Below are 21,924 nucleotides of genomic sequence, written 5' to 3' on the forward strand. Positions count from 1 at the left end.
GCACTAGAGTGGATCCACTTATCCCAAATGGGAAGGCTGAAGCCAGCATCTCCGTGAAACTTAGTGCCGAATGCTCGCATATTTCACAAAAGCGCCTCGCATACACGATGGGGGCTTGCATCTTTCTGCTCAGCTCGCGCGAGTGTAAGGATGATAGATGAGAGCCAAAGTGTTGTGTACTCAGGTAGGGATGGCATAATGCACCCGAATTTCTCAGCTCATTATTCCGCAGTCGTTACATCAGGGGTGTCAAACTCATTTCACATTGTGAGCCACATACGGCCTCGGTAGATGTCAAGTGGGCCGGACCATTCAAATTAGACCATACTCTGCTATAAATAAACAAAATATCATGCATTTCCTTCGTTGGCAAAAGCTTGGCGCCTCTCGAGACATACAAGTTCAGCCGCCTTCATCATGCATCGTTTAACAAAGTCACCGTCGGAATACGGCTTTGATGCTAATGCTATTTCGCTAGCAATTAGGAAGCTGGCTTTTACTGCTGTGTCGGGTCTGTCTCAGTGACAGACTGAGACGGCTGTTGTCTTACTCTCTGATCAAAACAATGTTGTCTTCTACTCTGATCAAAATACTGTTCCCCATAGCGGATGATCCATGAATTGCAGCCGATTAAAAATATTCATTCCGTGTCTTTTATGTATTTTTTCACTTAAATTATTCTGCGAGCCTCCTTGGGGGGCCGGTTTCGGCCCACGGGCCGTATGTTTGCGTCACATGGATGCTCGGTGTCGCTACGTTGGTCAGTGTTGGAGTCATTCAAGGTATATAGGACAAGCCTCGCGCAGTCTAAGTGCCTTCCCAAGTGGCACATTAAAATCAGAAACTGTGTGAATATAGACGGACAAATATAGTCAATCGGTATATTCAACATTTTCGTACAAGGATAAAAGTGGTTAACTACCAAGAGAGCTTTAAGTTTGATGACGGACGACAAAGGCGCAACACAGAGGTGAGTCGGCAATCTTTTTTTTTTTTTTTTTTTTAAAGAAGAAGAGAAAAGAAGAAAAACCTTTGTGTATCTAATTGGAAGCCCTTCGCATTAAAGTCCCCACAAAGTAAGTTGCTGATCCCTGGTGTGTCCTAATGATTTGCTGCAAACACTTACAAATGCTCCATGAACCAAAACGGTTGATGTGCTACCAGTTGTTTACGTCCCCGCTGACTGACTGAGTTACATTGAGCGGCGCTCTCCGAGACGGCCGTGACTTGCGGGAAAGCGATCCTGCGCCATTCGAGGGGCTGTATCCCATTTGCATCCCCCCGATCAAACCGTGCCACTTTTGAAGGAGACTGCAAATGAGTAGCGTTTATACACATGACGTGAGTTGTATACACGGCCGCTCGCCTATATGGGTTGGCGGCTGCGTTGTCTCTAAAAAGCATTGTCACGCCGCAGAATGCAAAGGGGGACTTTATGCAAAGGCGAGATAACCGCTGCTGAAAAGCCTTCAGTCGCACTCTGTGTGAGCGTCTCTCACTCTTTCTACCCCCCTCCATCATCCCTCCAGCCATCCTCCCTCGCTCACTTGCCCAGGCACGCCAGTGGAAAACAGAACTGGCGCACACGGAGATGAGGGTGCCATGGAAACCAGAAGCTGATGCGCTTTGAATGGTAAGCCCTGACAGAGAGGACTTTCATTCACTTCAATTGCCCTGCACTAACGGCCGCTGCATTATTCAGTATGTCACAACTGCGTTTTAAAAACGAGTGTCCTCAAAAGCTAACAAGCGTCCTCCTCACCTGCCTGTTCTGTCGGCGTGACTGGGGGTAAAGATGGCCTCGCTTCGTGACAAGCTGAATTGGGAGCTTTACGCAAGGCTGTCACTGGCCTGTTGAACACACCCTTACACAGACACACACACAAAGAGTTTTGTTTTGGAATGGTGAGGTTAGCAATGAGTGTATGCCGCCGCTCTATCGCGGTTCATCGTTTGCAGCCATGCTATATCGTAGATCATGAATGGGTTTTTACGGTACACAGACAAGTTAGTATTTAGAGTTGGCGTAGTACAAACGCCAGGTTCACACCACCACAGGATGCGGTGCCCAATTTGGATTTTTGTTGTTGTTGTCAAATCCAATCTTTTTATATACTCATCCACATTACAAAAACGTGAAATGTGAACGGAACCCGGCCGCGATGCGACACGCATGACGACGTACTGAGCGGTGTTTACGGAAGTAAACGTGGTTCAGCACTGTTGAGGGGAGCGCTGCGGGAAGAGGTAGAAATGTTTTGGAGAAATGAAAGGATGCTTGGGCGGCACCATGGTACATTGTTTGACGACGTATCATTTGGATGTGTCCGGATTAGCGTTCATACTGCAGACACAACGCATGCGTATCGAGAAAAAAATCTGGGAAATACAAAGGGAAAGTAGTCGAAGAAATATTGCATTGCCCAATGTTGAGTACACCCACACAGGGACTTGCGATCATACATATGGAAGTTGAACATTTTCCGACGGATTTGCGAGTAGATTGGGAAGGAATAGTCACACCTAGCATACCCACGCCACAGGATAATCTCTCAGGCTCACATTCAGCCCGATAATCGATACCTGCGCGCAGTACCTCACTTTAGTGTCACAGCAAAACAAACCATTTGCTAAAAAATAAAATAAAATTCAAAAAAATGAAAACCATGAGAACATTTCAGACAGCTAGCAGGCGGAGCATGAAGAATCACATTTTTTTGGGATTATTTGTTCTGTTCAGGTCAAGTGTTTGCTGTACGATTCTCACACAGCAACCTAACCCACTGGGCCGTTGAAATGACAATCTGCTGCGTCGCCACCGGAAACATCGGAAAAAGCAACAATATCACAGTGAGTGGCGAAAGACAACGTCCAAAGAAATGCTCTCAATGACATCTCAAGGACCTCTGTGGGAATACATTCCTAAGAAATGACAATTAGGCAAGTGAGACAGTTATTAGGACCTCTCCGCAAACTGTCACTTCCTGTTAGTGCTGACACATGCCTGAAGACCCATCAAGCCCCCCCACCCCCCACTGCTCGCTGCAACCCAACAAAACCGCACCACCCTCGGGCAGGGAGGAAATCTTGCAAACGGAGTTGCCTCATTATTTTGGCATGTGACAGCCACTTGCAACTTTGCAGACGGTATCTCCCGTACGTATGTGAAGTATATACGTCAGGGCGAATGAATCATGGCCGAATCAAACCCATTCGTTGTGTATGTGAGTGAGGGGTAGGAACCGCAGCCTCACTCGCTTGACACCTGCATTTGAAAAAGATTCTGTTCGAGAGCGACGTCGCCGCCAAGTCAGACGATTTGCCTCCGAGAGGAAAGCTGGCAGAGCGATTGGGTGTACTGTAGCGTACGCTCACAGTACAGTCCGGTAATTATGCTATCGTGAATATTTCATCTTGAAAAAAAAAAATGCCAGAGGAAATTCCAGCAATGCAGAGGTGCTGAGTGTTCATGGTAAGGAGCCGGTCGAATCAGCTTGCTTGGAGGTACGGTGTTGATAGGGGTCAGCCCAAGGCCTGTTTCATTTCAACACATTCAGACAGCTGTTAAATGGAAGTCATTTATTCATAACAAGCGTAGAGCATCCATGGCACCTTGACAGACATCTTTATTGCTGCCTGGTGCGGCCAAGTCAGTGTGTCTGTTTTGCTGAGTGGTCTCGCAATCAATATTTGCAATTAGCTTGGCATTTCTAAAGCCTGGAACTGTTGTAAGGCAATGCACGCGGAGCGCAGACGTCCAATTAAAACAACACCATTGGTACCGTTGCATTTAGTGATAACGTACCCGCGTTCAGGAATTGGAAATGGAGCCGAGAGTGCAAAATAAAGAGCGACGGATCAAAATCCATCAAAATGACGGCTTCCTAACACTATTGATGCAAATATTACAATGGGATGACTGTTGCAAATGTATCAGATCATCCAAGGAAGAGATAGCCGAACAAAACCCAATTGTTTGATGGCTCAATCTGCGCACAGAAGTCTGAATATTAATGTTTGCCTCTGTTCATTTCAACTCATCTTTTCTCAGCCTTGCAGTTTTGGATCTTCAGTAAACATGCACATACACACACACACACGCTCACACACACACACTCAGCAGAAAACCAGCTTGATTCGGTGGAGGATGGTTGGTGTCGGACTGTTACAGAGAACCCCAGCACAGGCTGGTCTGCAGGATAAGGATGTCCTTACAAGGCAAGTCTCAGTGTGAATAATGAGGAAACTTGTGTGTGTGTGCGTGCGTGTGTGTTTGTGTGTGGGAGAGAGAGAGAGAGAGGGCGATAGCGATAGGGAAAGTCTGAAATGGAGCCAGAAGTAAAATGTAAAGAATATGGGCACATTCATTCAGCTGCTAATATGTTGTGGTTCTGCAATGGAAACTTAAATCAATTTACTACTGTATTTTCCGCATTATAAAGTCGCACCTAAAAGCATTTAATCTTCTCAAAAACTGCCAATGCGCTTTATAATCCAACGCACTTTATTTAAGGATTAATGTTCTGATTTCTTGGACGTAGTAATATTCTCTGTAACGCTCCATCTAGTGGTTGCATAATGCATCTGCAGCAGCTACTGTAGTTTCTATTCTATTCTATTTCTATCCTATATATGGGCCTTAAAATGATGTGTAATGGGACTTCGCCATCTAACAGTGTCAAATTGGAAAGAACCATTCGTACCATTGAATGTGACTTGAAGCAAAATGGGGATGCACAAGGACACTTTTTTTTTTCCCGACCGAGAATCGGCATCACCTTCAAGCAAACAAAGTAACTTGCAATCAAACAATCTGCTCGACTCGTTACAACACAAGTCACACATTCATCTGCACGAGAAAGCACAAACGTTTGCCAAACAGATGGGTTTGAATATTAATGCATTGAAAAGGCAAGTGATGTGTATAAATCCAACATCACGCAGGCACTGCCTTGGAGGCCTATTGATGTGTTCACCACCATATTGACAATGTCCGAAGATAACGTCGAATGTGCACGAACATCACAAGTCGGACTTTTTAGACGCTGAGATTGGTTGCGTTTTTATTATTATTTTATATTTATGCAGGTCACAAAATAGTGCGTCGGAGATCAAGCTCTTTGTGACAAGACGATTAAAACTCAATTTTCAAATTTCTTCTCTTTCAATTTGAGCCGAGTCTGACACGATGGTCAAAACCAGAATTGTATTTTTGTCTTTTTGTTTTTTATGGCTGGGGGGGGGAAAGTACCAATTTTTGGGAGGTCTACTCAGCACAGATGTCACAACAAACAAACTGATCCAAGAAGCGAGAGGGATATGCTGTATTTTCTCTGCCGCTCACAAGATCACCCATTTTGTATGTCGTCGAACGATGGTTAGAGGCCAAAGCAAATCATAATAATCGGGCGGTTAACGAAGAGTTGGTGGATAACGCGCCGATGTACTTCGGGGCTAGATTTGCCTTCTCCGTTCGTCAAAGCCAACGCCAGACTTTGGATAGTCTGGCAGAGAGTGTCAACAGACCAAAGTACTTGTGAGCGCTCGATTATTGACAGCAGTGCTGCTTGGAGCGAGGGTGGGGGGGGGGGGGAAGAGAAGGGGAACGGGGACTAAAACAAAGCACCAGGCACATCACACTCAGGCTAAAAGGATTGCAAGTAACAAAACAGCATTCGGGGAACAGATGTGACCCTGATGGATGGATCCGTCCATACACTGAAGCGAATCACTAAATTAGCCTTCAGATGGTGGTGTTTCAAGTGAACTCCCATTTTTCCGTGGGGCTATGCTCTAGTTCGGATCGCAATAGATGAAAATCCACAGTATTGACTCCAGGATGAAAAAAAAAAAGCCTTTCTTAACCCTTTTCATGCAACATGATAAGCTGTCGACTGTAGTAACCGCTGTCCCCGAAAGGGTTACAATATTTTACCGCGTGTCACATATACACCACAAATTAATGGATTATTATTTCAGAAATCAATGATAAGGTGATTGCAAAAAAAAAAAAAAAAAAATGTTGGGATTGATTTCAGCAAGGAACATGGAAGTTGATTTGCTTTCCCGGGCCACAATAAATGATCCGGATCAGGCGCCCCCGGGCCTTGAGTTTGACACCTGTGTTGTAATCTGATTTATGATTTGCTGGTTTATGTTTACGCCACAATCGGTTGGTCGAATTTTGTGCGGTTGTCGTGGCGAGGACTCCAAGTCAAATAGTTTCGTAAGTCAACAACTCTAATTAACGTAGAATTTTTCATATTAAATCATGGTTCATCTTTTTGTCTATCATATAAGACCAAAATCATATTTTTGGTCATCATTTATCATAAATCTGGTAATGAAAGTTTTTGGGGGTTTTTTTTTTTGCTTTTTATTTAGCTTTCAAAAATAACTGCATATTAATCACAATCCCTTTTTTTGGGGGGTGCAATTAGATCATTTTTCCTTCTGCCAGAGTTGTTAACATTTGAGGTTTAGAAGCACATATGAATTAATGTTCGCATACAGGTTTGTTCTTAATGAATATGCAAAGCAACATGATTCTCGATAATTCGATATCCTGAATCCTTTCATTCAAATTCCACGCCACGGCCCACAGTCCCGCTTGCCCTCAAATCCAGTTCAAACAATTCTTTGGCATGACTAAAAACATTTCCGCCCTCGGTGTCAAAACCAAAAATGCCTTACCTGTGTTGGAGATCTTCGCAAGTCGTTCGTCCCCGATGCATTCCCGCATGTTCCAGCACCCCAAAAAAAATAGAACAAAGAGGGGGTTACACGCGGTTTGTGCTCACCTTGTACCTCACCCGCTCCAATTGTTACGATAATGTTTGGGAGGTACCCAGCGGTGGCTCCAGACATTCGTGTTGTACAGATTACAGCTAACATGTTACCATGCAGGAGGTCAGCTATTGTGACTGCGGTTATTATATTTCAGGCGGCTTGGGGAGGTCCGCAGAAAGAAACCTGGCCTGACTAATATGACTTATCAGTGTGAAAAAGACTCCTTCTATTGTTCCCACTCGCTTGAATGGCTTCAGGAGAAATATCTCAGGGGTTCTGCTCTTAACGCCCCTCCGATTTCCATTTCCGTACTTACATGAGGAGAGATGAGCAACAGAGGTTGAGGAGGAGGGGGGGGGGGGGGGGGGGCTGTGCGCACACAAGACGGCGGGAATCACATTGTGAAATGTGATACTTGAATAAATGTGAAAGTCGTTGCGAGAATACGGAAGCGCGATGTATGAAATATTAACCCTCGATCAGAAATGTTTAAAAAAAACGTTTTTTTCTTTAAATTGGGCTGTTCGATACCACTTTTTTTTCTCACCGATACCAAGTACCGATACCTCTAATACTTTTCATGTATAAAATATTTAACACCTTTCTTTCTGAAGCAGGTAATAATTCGACGATCTTATAGCGCCAACTACTGCTGAAGAGGACTTACCCGATATCGTACTTTGTTAGCCCAAAGTATCGGTGGCTGGTATCGGCAGCATTCAAAATAAGGCTGGGATTGACACCGATACCTGGTATCAGTACTTGCCATCCCTAAATTTAAAAAAAATAATGGATAGGATGATGATGATAATGAATCCTGTTAATGATTTCAAAGAATGGGAATTAACATCAAAAGCGGTCATTTAGACAAACTATATTGCAAAAATGAGATGAATCCCTTTTGTAATTTTATTTTTTTGTTGACTGATTGATGTTAAGAGTGCCGACTCAAAGTTAATTGAATTGCATCATCCAAATATGTGTTCATCTTCTCATTAATTTCTGTGAATAACAATAGAACATTTCCCACTTTTTTTTTTTTTTAAATGCCACTCCCGGTACAAGAAGCTCAGACTGCATGGAATTGCGAGAGTTGCCATTAAAAATGTTGCGACGATGACGTTTCGCAGACTAAACACGAAGGGCGCTCCCATGTGGGTTTCATGTTGCTAATTCCGATACCGATCATCCATGAGTGGCATCGTCTGATTCCGATACCCTTCACCTCGATGAGCTGCACATTTTTCAATTGTGGTGCTGCTCACAAATGATTATTTTGACCCTTTCACGCACCCTGTAACCTGATAAGCTGTCCACTGTAGTGGCCGCTGTCCCTGAAAGGGTTAATAATCAATTCGTCTGTCAATCATTTTTGGGATGGGGAAAAAAACCCCCCAGACATTATTTCAAATTGACAGTACAGAACATGCACAAAGATACGTGATGATTCAGTGACTGGTTTGAGATCTATCGTGCGGCGCTGAGGAATCGACGCTACACTGCACACAGGCTGGTTTCTAATTGGCTGCAGGCAGCAAAATACGAACTGCAGGTGATCGTTTTTTTTGGGGGGGGGGGCGGGGGGGGGGTCGTCAATGAAAGGCATCGATCGACCAACCGTATACGGATCACGTACTTTTCCACGGAAACCTGCAGATAGATCGGAGCATTGCTACTGAGCACTCACCAAAACAGGTTCCACAAAAAAAAAAAAAAAAAAAAACTTATTAGAACCAAAAGAAACTATTGCCTGCATTCATTAGAGATAAAGAATCAGTCGCATAAACACTTTGCGACAAAACCGGCCGTCCAAGCACATTTATTGTCTTCTTAATTAGTTTTTACGGCATCGTGCGTTTGAAGTCCTTCAGGAAAATGGAGCCACCGAAGCGTCCTTTTAAAACAACCCAGAAATATCTGAGGCTTCATTTATTGGACTCCGCTCCTCTCCCCATTAATCATGAGTGTACGCATGGAAATGGGCTTAGTCGCTTTTTTTTTTCTCTCTCCCCTCCTCCGCGCTGCTCCACATCCACTCAAGGACGACTTGCGGTACAAGTCTAAGTAGGATCGCGGCTCGTAGGTTCCGTCTCTTTGTCCGCTAATAGGTGCCCTTCGAGCGGACGTCGATGCTGGCGGGGAAGTGATAACAATTAGCGTTTGCATGGCGTGTCTGCACAGGGCTCCAAAATGTGGAGAGAAAAAAATAAAAAGACTCAATGTAAAAGTGAAACAAAGCAGAGAAAGAGGATGTAAAGCAAGCGGGAGGAAAAATGAAATGAGCTCGGGCCCCCTTTGTGGCACTTGTGCGTCTCCACTTAATCATCCCCTGGCCTATAAATAGGCCGTCACTGCCGCAGGAATATTGGGAGATTAATGGATGAGAGTGAAATGATGCCGCGCCGGAGTGGAGAAGAATTCATATCAAGTCGCTTCACTTGCTCGCAGTCGTTCTGCTTTATCCGAAAACGATGATTTGCAACAAGCTCCTCGATGCTGTAACTTTAGGCCGAGGCTATATGACACCTACGAGCGCAGAGACGCTTGGTATAAAGCCCGCGAGCTCTTCTTCCCAGAGCACCGAGTGGAGAAAGTTTTCTTTTCCTGGCACTTTATTTTCCGTGCGAGGCACCGCGCAGTTTTGCGTTCGGTTCGATAACGCTCACTCGCTGGGAGCATGGAGATGAGTTGGAGGAGGGGGGGGGGGGGGGGGCGACGGTTGAAGCAGAGGTCCTCGTAAGTCACCGAAAAGTTTTCCTGTCGGATGGCAAAGGCTACAAACATGAGGCAAAGGCGCATTCAAAACTAACTCTGTGGGGTTTTTTTTCCATACTTTTGATCACTGGATGGAAAAATTACTTTTTTTCCCTCCCCGATTTACTAGCAAATGTCACCCTCAGCAAGGGGTGTGTGTTTTGTAGGATTTGGTTAACATGTGCATTTCCATTCAGAATATTTCTTCTCATAGAGCAGGGGTGTCAAACTCATTTCACACGGTGGGCCACATACGGCCTCGGTAGATGTCAAGTGGGCCGCAGCGTTAAAATGATATTATACTTTGCTATAAATAACCAAGGCGGCCCGGTAGTCCAGTGGTTAGCACGTCGACTTCACAGTGCAGAGGTACCGGGTTCGATTCCAGCTCCGGCCTCCCTGTGTGGAGTTTGCATGTTCTCCCCGGGCCTGCGTGGGTTTTCTCCGGGTGCTCCGGTTTCCTTCCACATTCCAAAAACATGCATGGCAGGCTGATTGAACACTCTAAATTGTCCCTAGGTGTGAGTGTGGGCGTGGATGGTTGTTTGTCTCTGTGTGCCCTGTGATTGGCTGGCAACCAATTCGGGGTGTCCCCCGCCTACTGCCCGAAGACGGCTGGGATAGGCTCCAGCACCCCCCGCGACCCTAATGAGGATGAAGCGGTTCGGAAGATGAATGAATGAATAACCAAAACAATATGTCTTTCCTTTGTTTTGGTATAAAGAAGCACAAGAACATTAGGAAAATGTTGACATTTAATGAGCATATCTTTTACAAAACATTTCATGAAGCACCTTCCATTTCCTTCGACAAATGTGCAATTTCCTTTTATCATTCACAAATGTGCATTGCAACTGATCCCACTGATTGTACAAACTTTAACAAGTAATTGGTATTGAAAAATATAGTAATGCACTTTCAGATTAAACGAGATTTAGAAAGAAAGGAAGTTTTAAACCATTTACACGTGCATATAAAATCTAAATGTAATCCCTGCCTACACCTTACAAACTAAGGAGAGTGCTATTAAATGTGAGAGTGCTTTGATAGCGTCTGCTGTCATGGGTCTGTCTCGGTGACGGACTGAGGCTGCTGTTGTCTTCTTCTCTGATCAAAACAGTGTCCCCCTAGCGCATACTCAATGAATTGCACCTTATTAAAATATTAATTCTGTGTCTTTTATGCTTTTTTTTTTCACTTTTAAATTATCCTGCGGGCCTGATTGAACCTCCTTGCGGGCCATATGTTTGACACCCCTGCTTTACATAATCATCTTGCGGGCCGGATTAAACTCCTTTGGGGGCCGGATCCGGCCCGCGGGCCGTATGTTTTACACCGCTGTCATAGAGCCTCCAACGGCAGCGTTTTTCCTTGAACCCTTTCGGGGACAGCAGTTCCTACAGTGGACAGCTTACTGGGTGACAGGTTATGATTATTTGTGCATGAAAGGGTGAATATGTCTGAAGACACAAATGAGAATACAACTGTTATTTTAACAGTGTCGACACCTTTTACGGTACTTCAGCGTAGAGCGCACGTGAATGAATTGCCCTTTGAGAAGAACCCCTCACTGCCTCTTGTCTCATCATACATCAGCATTAAACTTTTGGTCATCTCGAAAGGCCCGTGTAATATTTTACACTGAATTGTGCCTTTGACTGGATGCCAAAGTACAAGTGACAGCAACCGTATAGACTCATTTGTCATCAGCTAGCAACGTGCTTCTTGTTGTCGCCACTCCCCTTGCGGCGCGTGGGAAGGAGGCTGACTGTTGTCATTCTGTTGACCTTTACTCGTGCTCACATGTCGACCAGACAAGACGCACGCCCACGCGCGCTTTGGGGTTCCGTGCAAAGCGACCTCGCGTTATATTCTTTCAGTTTCGAGTCCTTACCTTACAAAAAGCAGGGGAGCCCCAAGGTGTTGAACGCTTTCACGCAGCCTGTAACCTGATCACATGATCAGCTGTCCAATGTAGTGACCGCTGTCCCTAAAAGGGTTTAAAACATTTTTTTAAATTTTGACTCAGGTATTAAATTCATAGACAAAGACGGCAATCTGTACACAAAGATGGTCTTGTGAAAATGCAACATTGTTCAAAAATAAATAAATAAATCAGGCCTGCCAGTCTGACATTTCTTACGCATTAAAGACGTTGATGATATTGCGTTTTTGGTGCCGAGCAAAAACAAACACATTTAAAGTGAACACACGAGTGACCTTCCCATACTCTCCGCGCGCTGTGATGAAGCGGTCTACATCAGGGGAGTCATAAACGGAGCAATAACATAAGTGAATCACTCCAGAAAGTGTCTCTCCCACTCACTTACTGATACTACATTTTATTTGAGATGATTATTGGGCTGTTGTGATTATTCTGTTCTCCCATGAGCAGATTCCAATACAAGTCATCAACATTTTATGTTAGCTGGTTTGGTGTTAAAAAAACAACAACAACAACACACACAACTGTACGTGGAAACGGAAAAATTATACTGGACAAAAATGTCCGTATAGATGCTCTTAAATGCATAATGCAGGGGCAAAGTGCAAGGAGTCAGCTTTTTGATTACAGCCACCGTGAAGTCCATTTTATTCCCTTTGAGAAAGTGTCTTTCTTCAGGATCCAGCTGTGTGACTACCCCATACAGCAGAAAGTTGGCTTGAGGCTAATTATGTAAAGTAGAAGTATATGAAAATGCGGGGAGGGCTTAATTATCACAAGAAATGAACTGGCGGGGAGGACAAAGAGCAGTTAGGAGAGAGAGATTTGGCATAATCTGACATTTAAATGCGTCTCCCTCTGTCTGGTCTTTCTTAAGGTTGCGTCAAATGTTTGAGCATGGTTGTTGCTTATATATTTTACATGCATTATTAATGAGAGTGCAAAAGAGGCGTTGGGAAGAAACCGCAGGATAACTGAAGCCATTTTACAGGAGTGACGGCAATCTTTGCCCCAGCGGTATTTATGAACCTTTGCACCTTATTGTCAACAGGTAGTATGGAGCGTGTGCTGGAAATGCAAATTACGGTAACTGCAAACACCTAATCCCTTTTCAATGTCGTAGCTCACTAGTAGATGGACTCGCACAATATAAAATCCTTATCAATCCGCCTTTGTGCTTTCTGTACCCCGATTGCCGTTTTGCTATATGTTGTCAAACCAATCTTTCGCATGTTATCGAAGGAGCAATTGTCTTTCAAGAACATACTTGACACAAGGCACCATGTAAAAATCAAATCCCTATCGCATTAAAGTTTATTAGCTACGTATCGATTCTCATTGGAAATACCACAAGAACAATGTAAACTCAATACTGTACACCTGCCTCGGCGATTTCGCCACCCAGGTTGCTATCTTGCTCACGATTAACGGAACAACTGCAAGCATAAAGTCTATTTTCTTTCACAATGTCGATCTGTCCGTGCGGTTTCTGCACTGAGAAGGGTCCAGTTTATATATATATATATACATATATCAATATATACTTTATTTTGAAAATCAATTTGCCTAAACTTACCACAGCCACTTCCGGCGTTTGTCAACAATTGCCTGAAGCTACCTCCACCGAGTCTGCAGCTGGATACTATTGTCTGCACTCGGAACGCTATTAGCATACCAATTGTTAGCATCCTAAGTGTTAGCATTTTAGCAACAGTTCGGAACGCTATTAGCATACCAACTGTTAGCATCCTACGTGTTAGCATTTTAGCAAGAGTTCGGTCGTATTTGGATCATTGTAATCCTTACTTTCAAAGTAAAACAGCTGTCAGACCCACTCATAAAAATGCCTTGAGATTGCAGGTTTTTGACATTCAACAGTTAGCAGGTCCGTTCAAAAGTGCCACGGGAGTTATTAGGTTAATTTATAATTGAAACTAAAACAGACATGTATATTTCAGAATGTGCATTATTCTTTGTTGTCAGGTTTATTTAAACAAAGTACTCACAGCAGAACGAGGCGTGGCAATCAATACGGCGTATCTCAACGATTGCATAATGTTGTATCGTAAAATTAACGGACATTTTTTTTTGTTGGTGCATTGATACTCCACTGTGACAGCAAACCAAACTATATCTCGCAAGATCGATATTTCCCCCAGCACTGCTACTTGCACGTTCGATACTCAAAAAACTTCTCAGTGTGTGTGGGCGTGAGTGTGTGTGAAGGGTGTCTGTCAGCGCGTCCCGCCATACGTCATCATTTGTCTCGCATCCTGACAACAGTTCAATCAAACACCGAGCGTCATGGGATTCAACTGGAACGCTCCTCCGTTGGGACACCTGTTACCATGGCAACTGTGCGAGCTATGCGATAGCGATGTTGTGTTGTTTTTACTCTTGAAGTTGGAGGACATTCACACACACACACACACACACACACACACACACACACACGCGTAATTGTAAAGATTGCGGGTTATTTTGCTGTTAGTTTCTCAGACTATAATTTGTCTCCCATCGTCGTTTGGCTTAGAAAAAAAATCTTCCTTGTGGTTCTCCTACATGGCCACGAGGAAGGTTTGCGTCAGCTGTGATGATAAATGGAGGGAAATATATCATAACATACCCGAGTGTGTGTGTTTTCCCAAATTAGACATGTGTGTTGATGTTGGGGGTTTTTTTTGTTGTTTTTTTTACTCTGGCCTTATGCTGTAATTATTCCTCTCAAAGTTGCAGGCAGGCTTCCGTGATGGATTGCAGGCACATAGAATTATTTCCAGAAAGTCGGCTGGCCCACAGCAGCAATCATCCGGCACGACTTGCTAGGAAGAAACCTACTTGCTATTTTTACTTGACATCCTCTTTTTCTCCGCGAGTAATTAAAGCGAGCGTTTGGGCAGGGGCAATGACAGGAGGTCCACTGAGATAGCCAGTGGTCTAATTAGCAGTGCATATCCCCATTCTTCTCTGTGAAAACATTAGTCACTATGGTGCTTTTACACCAGCTGTGATTTAAGTATCCTGCTGCGGGATTTGTCTTTATTGGGCGCCGCAAGAGTTCTGCCGCTTGCAGACTGCAAACAAGACATAACTCGGGAGAATTAAGGTGTTCTTACACTTCAGCGTTATTTCCAAAATGATGATGAATTACCGATGAAGAGGAGGGGGGGGAACAAGCTAAGCGTCACGTCGACAACAAATGCGCACCAGCATATGGTCAGTACTCGAACGGATGCTGGTTCATCATAAATGTGGCGTTTCATCGAGATCCGAGGACGGCCATGAAATATTAACCGGGGAGGATAATTATGCGGGTGTTTTCATTTTATACCCAACAGGCTTCTGTTGTCAGGGAAGTGCCGCGAACTGATTCATTACATCGGAGGATGCTGTTTACTCTGCTTAGCTCGGTTTTTATTTCTCATTCGCCGCCCCGACGGCGTCCGTGATCGCTCGCCTTGAACCACGCCGCTTTCCCGCTGCCAATCCGTACCCGGATGGAGTCCGAGGAGACTCTTAAGAAGGATTCGGCTTGACAGCCTTGCGGTAAAAACAGCTCACTTTTCAGAAACAATAGTGAAGTCGCTTCATTCATAACAACAACAAAAACAGATTAACAGAGAAGCGCAATGAGACAACCATGTCACGACTGCATTGCACTCTGACCTCGTGAGTGAGATGTCATGGCAAATTGATCCGCTTGGTGTTTTTAAAACTGTAAGCCATTTAAAGGCGAGATTGATTTTATATTCGGCTAATTAATTATTCATGTCGAACCTGTTGAGTCCGGTTGGGATTCAGAGGGAGTCTGAGAGTGCAAAGGATCAAACAGAACCTTGATGTTTGATAACTTGCTGGAATAAACTCAAAACCCCTGATATGGATGCATGCAGATGGACGTACATTTGCGATGATCACACGAGGAAAGACGTGTCCGCTGTAGGGTTTGGGTGGTTTAGTTTAAAGGAGGCAGATCATGGAAAACAATCTTTTCTCATTGCTGTATACAAAAAGTCGAGTCCCCGGAGTGCCCGCCCGCCAATCAAGTGCAAAATTAAACATCCAAGTATAACCCGTTAGAAGCCACAAGTCGCCCAATCTAACCACCAAAAAACACAGAGCCAGCTTACCTAAAAGGTCACCCAAAGTGAACCTCTCCCTCTGAGAATCGAGTGTCAGGAAGAAAATAACTTCACCCATCATTTTTGGAGACCCGCGGTAGTGCTCCAAATTTAGAGAAGTTTGCGTGCCGAAAAGCATCATCTGACGCTACTCTGCCCTGGAAAAGCAAATCGACTTGTGGTAACGGCCCAGTCAATGTTTTATGATCGGCCTCTCTGTGTCGTTTGAGCACATATGTGCACTGGGACACTCGCTTTAGATTTTAGTACCTTTCCCGGCTCGTGTTTCAACTCCGTGACAGGACGAATGTCTCACTCCAGGGGATGTGGAATTGCTTTGTCAGAGCCGTGTGATAGATATTAATGTCATGGAGGAGCGTGATGGATAGAATTCCTGCGTGATGCCCCGTTCTATCTCCGGCTCTGTCTCTCACGGCTCGGCATGACTCCGACAGCGCTTTAATGAGCTCTGGAAGCATCCGTATCCGCTGACAGCATTTCCCCTTAACGGCCGCTTTGCTGAAAAGCGCTCCGGTGGGTATTGACACGCGGGAGGTACAGCGAGTGGGGTGGGATAAGGTCAGGGAGGGGGTATTAGGTTGTACACTTGGATCGAGAGTTGCGCTACCTAGTGGCATAGTTAGTACATTACATTTTAGTACGCAAAATGTTTGAAAAGAAGCCCATGTTGGGAGCTCAAATACTGCACAGTCCAGCGGGACCTTTATCGTTTGTGTGGCGAGCCAAAATCGGAGTTACGAGTGATCTTCAGATATTGTCCGTGCTACTTCCCTGGTAGGGCGCGAAGCAACCACTTCTAAATATGGGCAACATTGCCCCCGGGCGCCCCGTCGTCCCTATGCCTAAATCTCTGATGTTACTCACTAAGCCACGCCCCTTCGAGGCAAACGTCCACGCGCAGTAATTGCACCCGATACAAGACATTGTGCTTTCGTCTTTTTTTTTTTTTTTTTACTACAACAGAGTGCATGTTTTGCTTAATTAAAATGCAACTGGCTGGAACGAATTCATCGCATTTTGGGTTCATTTCAAAGGGGAAAATTGGTTCCCTGAGAAAGTCACATTTTAACACGCCGACACCTGTTGAGGAAGTAACATTTCCACACTCCAAACAGATGTTGTTCAGACCTCAGAGGTAATAAAATCAATTCTATAATCTACAAACCAAACGCACTTGAGTACACACATACAGATTTAATGCACTATCTTAACCGATTTTAAAAACCTTAGAGACCCCACATGATTTCAGGGGAATCTGTGCGTTTTGGCCCTGACTGAAGGCTCTAAATGCTTTCCAGACAATGGCTGCACGGATGTATAGCTGCATACATGGAGAGATGACAGCGAGATCATCGCATGACAGAATACATCTCATTATGCTGATCATGATTGCACACCTAATGATGACGGGGGGGGGGGGGGGGGGGGGGGGGGTGTATGAGAGTTAATTAAATTAAATGAGAATAGATTGATGAATATCATTATGTTAATATCAATCGAGGTCTTTAACTGTCTCGTTAGGCGCATTAATATCATCTCCCCGACTATTCCACGCCGAGGGAAGTCGGTTGATAGAATTAGGTGCCGTTGTTCGGTGTCCCGATACTTTTGCTCACGGCGTGGACAAATAAAATCCCTTCCGTTCCTTTTGTCTCGCCACCGGCAATGATTTTGTAATCTCCCAAACCGTTGCTCATCATTTCAAAAAAAGTGCTCTCCTCTCCCGACTATTGCCTCCGCTTGCCGTTCGTCATGACCGATAACGTTTTCGGGAATGAAAATTCCCGCCGTCGTGGGATCCTGAAAAACAACTTAAATGAGATCTGCCGCCCCGATCTGCTGCTTTATTGTATTCAAGAGTTCTTGATGGTCTTGCCTGTCAAATGCTTGCTCCATAAACTCCTCGGAAATAATTTTCGAACGTGATACTTTTTTATTTTGACATTCTGAAATGTTACATCCGCTCTCAAAAAACCTACCTGCGCTCTATTTACTTCACTCGGAAACTAATGTGCATACGACACTCATTAGTACATTCAATTGTTTTATCATTAGTAGCAATTCAGATGAGTCGAACGTTCACACAGCGCCATTTTCTGCAGTATTTTGTGAATCTGGGGTGCTATCTAGTGGTGAACATGGTTAACTACATCAGGCTGTGATGCAGTTTTTAAAAAATATTTTCCCGATTTTATGTCATTTCAAGTGCTGTAGACAAACTCTTCGTCATGCTAAGCGATGTTTTATTTTTTTGTGAGGTTACCAAAATATTAGGAAACGTTTTCAGTTTTCCTGCTGAGATATACATTGCAGCAAACCACAACCTTCATATTAAAACACATTGGTCAGTTACATTAATGCCAGTTTAAATTATTGTTTGCCCATTTTTTGTTCAAAAAAAACTTTGTAAAATTGTCTTTGTAAAGACATTTTTTTCTCAATATACAAGTTGGGTATTGGGTTCCATTTCTGTCAGTGTACCCAATTTTGCGCCTGCTTTATTATATTTTTTTTAGTTTTAGGAAATAATTAGCAGTGGAGAAAATGGTAAATGTGATGCAGGTTGTTTTTGTTAACTATTCCCTCCCGTTAGGACACAAGTGTAAATTCTTGCAAGGGGTGCTAACTATGGAAATCAGCCTTGTGGCTATAATAGTGATGCATTTACATTTTTGGGGCAACTATTGAAACGTTCATACACGTACACTGTCCCCTATTGAACAAATAAATATTGAAAGAACCACTGTCCAACTCCAGTTCAGTTGTATTTAACCTTTAAGGCCAAGAGTTGATGTTCAAATCTTGCAGCATGATACAGTGACTTGCAATAAAGGTTTCATGAACACTTCGACCTAGTACTCTGATTTTAAAGCTGCTTATGATTTTTTTTTTACAGGATTTTCTTAGGTGGCACTTGGTCCAAAAGAATCTGAGAATGACTAATAATTTTCAGCAAATATAATTATTTTTCTTCAGTTGATTCCAATACACTATTGTATACTGTATAAAAATGCATACAGGGTAAAAAGTGACGTCTAACAAAGTGGCGGAGCAAACCATGGATAGACGGTATGCAGAGGTAATTAAGGACACAAGAGGGCGCCATTGCACAAGTGTGGTTAGCTTGCCGGGATGCTCTCATGAGCAACAGGGGAGGCCTGCCTTTCCCTTCTTTACTTGAAACAGAGCAGTGCAAAAAAAAAAAAAAAGGGACAACTCGCTTTAGTCGATAAACTATTATAATTTCAATACAACAAGTCATATCTCCACGGGATTAAGAATTCAAAACCCGAAGGATAGTCCCTTCCTCATTGGAGGTCAGCAAAGCGCACATCTATTTCCCTTCCGGCAGGATATCAACGCACGCGTGTCTGCCCGCCTGCACGCAAGTGAAATCCTCCACTTCCTGCGAGTGCCCTCACACGCCGTTTTATTGTTCATCTGCGATGTGCGGCGGCGGGCAGACACTGCCGTCTCTGCTTTCGACCTGACCCGACAGTCAAACATGTGCATATTTACGCCAGACTGCTTTCAATTCGGATAAAGAGTGGGCTTAATGACGGCATTGGAGGGATGGGCAGAGCTGTTGATTTGGACTCGATCGCGTCAGGAAGGCAGGGAGACGCCCGGCGTCTCACGCAGGGTGAAAATCATGTTTTAGGGGAGTCCAGCGACACCATCGCTGTGATTTACAGAACTTCATGTTGGTATTGCTTCCGTTCAGCCCCAATTTTAGTCTGTGCTGAGGGACTGGACTACAACTGGACAAATTTACTCAGTGAAATCTCCACATTGAGTTTCACAGGTCATGACAGGCGGGGCGTGGGGTGAAGATCCAGGGCCACTTTCAAGCGCCAGACGACACCATCTAAAACATGATGAGTTTCACGTAGAAACACCCACAACAGCCCACGGGCGGGATCGTGTCAAAGTTACTTTATCCCGGGATTGCCAGGTGTGTTGGTCTTCGTGATGCTGTTTGCTCCCCATTCTTCTGATAGACCGCTGAGACCATCACAGAGCAGGTGCATTTAAACTGAGACTAGATTACACACAGGTGGGCTCTATTTATCCTCATCAGGCATTTCGGTCAACGTTGGATCGTTCGTAAATCATCAGGGAACTTCTGGAGTCAGGTGGGTGCACTGGGAATAAAGGGGGGGGGGGTGTATAATTTTGCAAACCCGACGGATCAGTTCTTTTTTTAATTAGTAAAAAAACAAAATTCATATGAATTTTGTCAAACTTCATGCTTGTGTCCCACTTGGTGTTGATTCTTGACACAAAAAAAAAAAATCTAATTTTATATCTTTATGCTTGAAGCCCGAAATGTGGCAAAAGTCCAAAAAGTTCAAAGGGGGGTTAATACTTTCGCAAGGCTCTGTCAACATAGCTGCATTAAGTTTCGTTGTTCCTAATCAGCGACACTTGACTACTCGATCAAGTCGTGGATGCATCGGTGGGTGGATGCACGTCCATCCGCCACATACCCACAGTGTCGTTTCGGAAGTGCTGCCTCCACGAGTGAAAATAGTTTTCTTGTCTTCCTACGTGCTCACTGTTTTTGTGCTGCCACAAGTTAAAAACAGCTTGACTGGTCAATCCGATCGGAGCTTCATCCTCACAAGAAATGTCACAATTTTAAAATGTGCGGGAGGGAAAAAAAATGCATATGGCTAGTCGAATAGAATTACTGTTGGTAAACGGGGGGCTAAAAACGACCAACCAGCCATTTTCGAGGCATAAAACCCTTCATCAATCTTTCTCCTCTGAACCAAAGGAGGGTCTATACTCGGGTAAACGGGAAGGCTCCAGGTGCTGGAAGCACGGGTGGGGGGGAGTAAATATTTGTTTTGTAGTTCCTCCTCTGTAAGAAAACTGTCTCCCACACCAGAAGCGGGAAAAACAAACAATACTGCAATCGCGCCGTCTGTCTCGCTACCGAACGCCGAATGGGTTTGTTTGTTCAGACGGACGCAAGAAACGCTCAGAAGGCAAGAAGACTGATGAAGGGCAGAGAGGGAACCAGAGTTGAGAAGGAGGAGGAGGAGGAAGATGCCTCTTTCATGAGATAGAGGATGGATGGAGGACTACACCTCCCAGATGGTGCGCTTGTCCAATTCCCAAAGCTTGGCTCTGCGCAGACACGGGTCAAACAGTATTTAAAGCTAATCCGTAGCACATGTCGTAACCCGCTTCACAAACAAAATGCGGCGCGCAGGCTGACGCTTGGGAGGGGGGATCGCGGCTTCACACACCGACGGAACATTTGAAGAATTACAATCGGGGGAGAGCAAGAAGTTGGAAGAAGCATTTTGTCGGAACTCTTGGAGGAAGAGAAAATAGGCAGTGCAGCCAGATTTTTTTTTTATTAACCCTTTCACACACCCTGTAACCCGATAGCATGATAAGATGTCCACTGTAGTCACTGCTGTCCCTGAAAAGGTTTAAACTTTCTCTCATCTTAGCAGGTCCCCCCCACCCCCGCCTCTCAAAATTGTCTCTGGATCATGTCGTTGACATGATCCAACAATATTTACTTCATTACTTTTGTTCTCCTTAAATTCGATCATAACTGTCAGCTTGACTTCAAGATGGCGCCGCGAGAGTCGTTGCCTTTCCAGCAGGTCCTATACTTTTTGTTCTTCTACTTTCTTCCTTTCATCACTTTGCTGCTGTAAAATTGGGAATTACTCCATTGTGAGACGGATAAAGGTTTTCTTATTCTTATTTACGGATGCCACGTCTACTCTGGAGGGTTCTTTGTGGTAAAGACGTCTAAAGCAAGGCATCGTTCCATTCTGCAAATGTCCAAGTGGACCTGTCGGGAACTTTGGGCAAGGCCTCTGCAGTAGAGTCCCCTTTTTAATTTTTTTTTTTAAAGGAAATACGGTAAACACAATGACTCATATTTGCATTAAGACCGTAGAGGGCGACGAGATATTGCACCAGCAAAGCTGTAAATACGTCAAGCGGGATAGTAGCTACATATATATGTGTGTTTGTGTACTGAAAATTCAAAACAAATCTTACTGCAACCCTGGACTCATAAAATTCAGATTTAACCCTTTCAGGGACAACGGTTACTACAGTGGACAGCTTATCATGTTACAGGTTCTCATGATTTGTGCATGAAAGGGTTACGTATTCCATTTGAGTCAAACCTAAAGTCTTCTTAAATCTCTCTGACTTTATCCTCCTAGTATTTTATTTAATTTTTTTATTTTTTCCTTTTCAGTTTGGCCCTAGCGCTGCGATTGAAAATGTGTTAAAACGAATACAACATAGCAACCG

This window comes from Hippocampus guttulatus, chromosome 20 (assembly GCF_054856545.1).
Source record: "Hippocampus guttulatus isolate MCC_2025c chromosome 20, RoL_Hgut_1.0, whole genome shotgun sequence".
NCBI classification, from domain to species: domain Eukaryota; kingdom Metazoa; phylum Chordata; class Actinopteri; order Syngnathiformes; family Syngnathidae; genus Hippocampus; species Hippocampus guttulatus.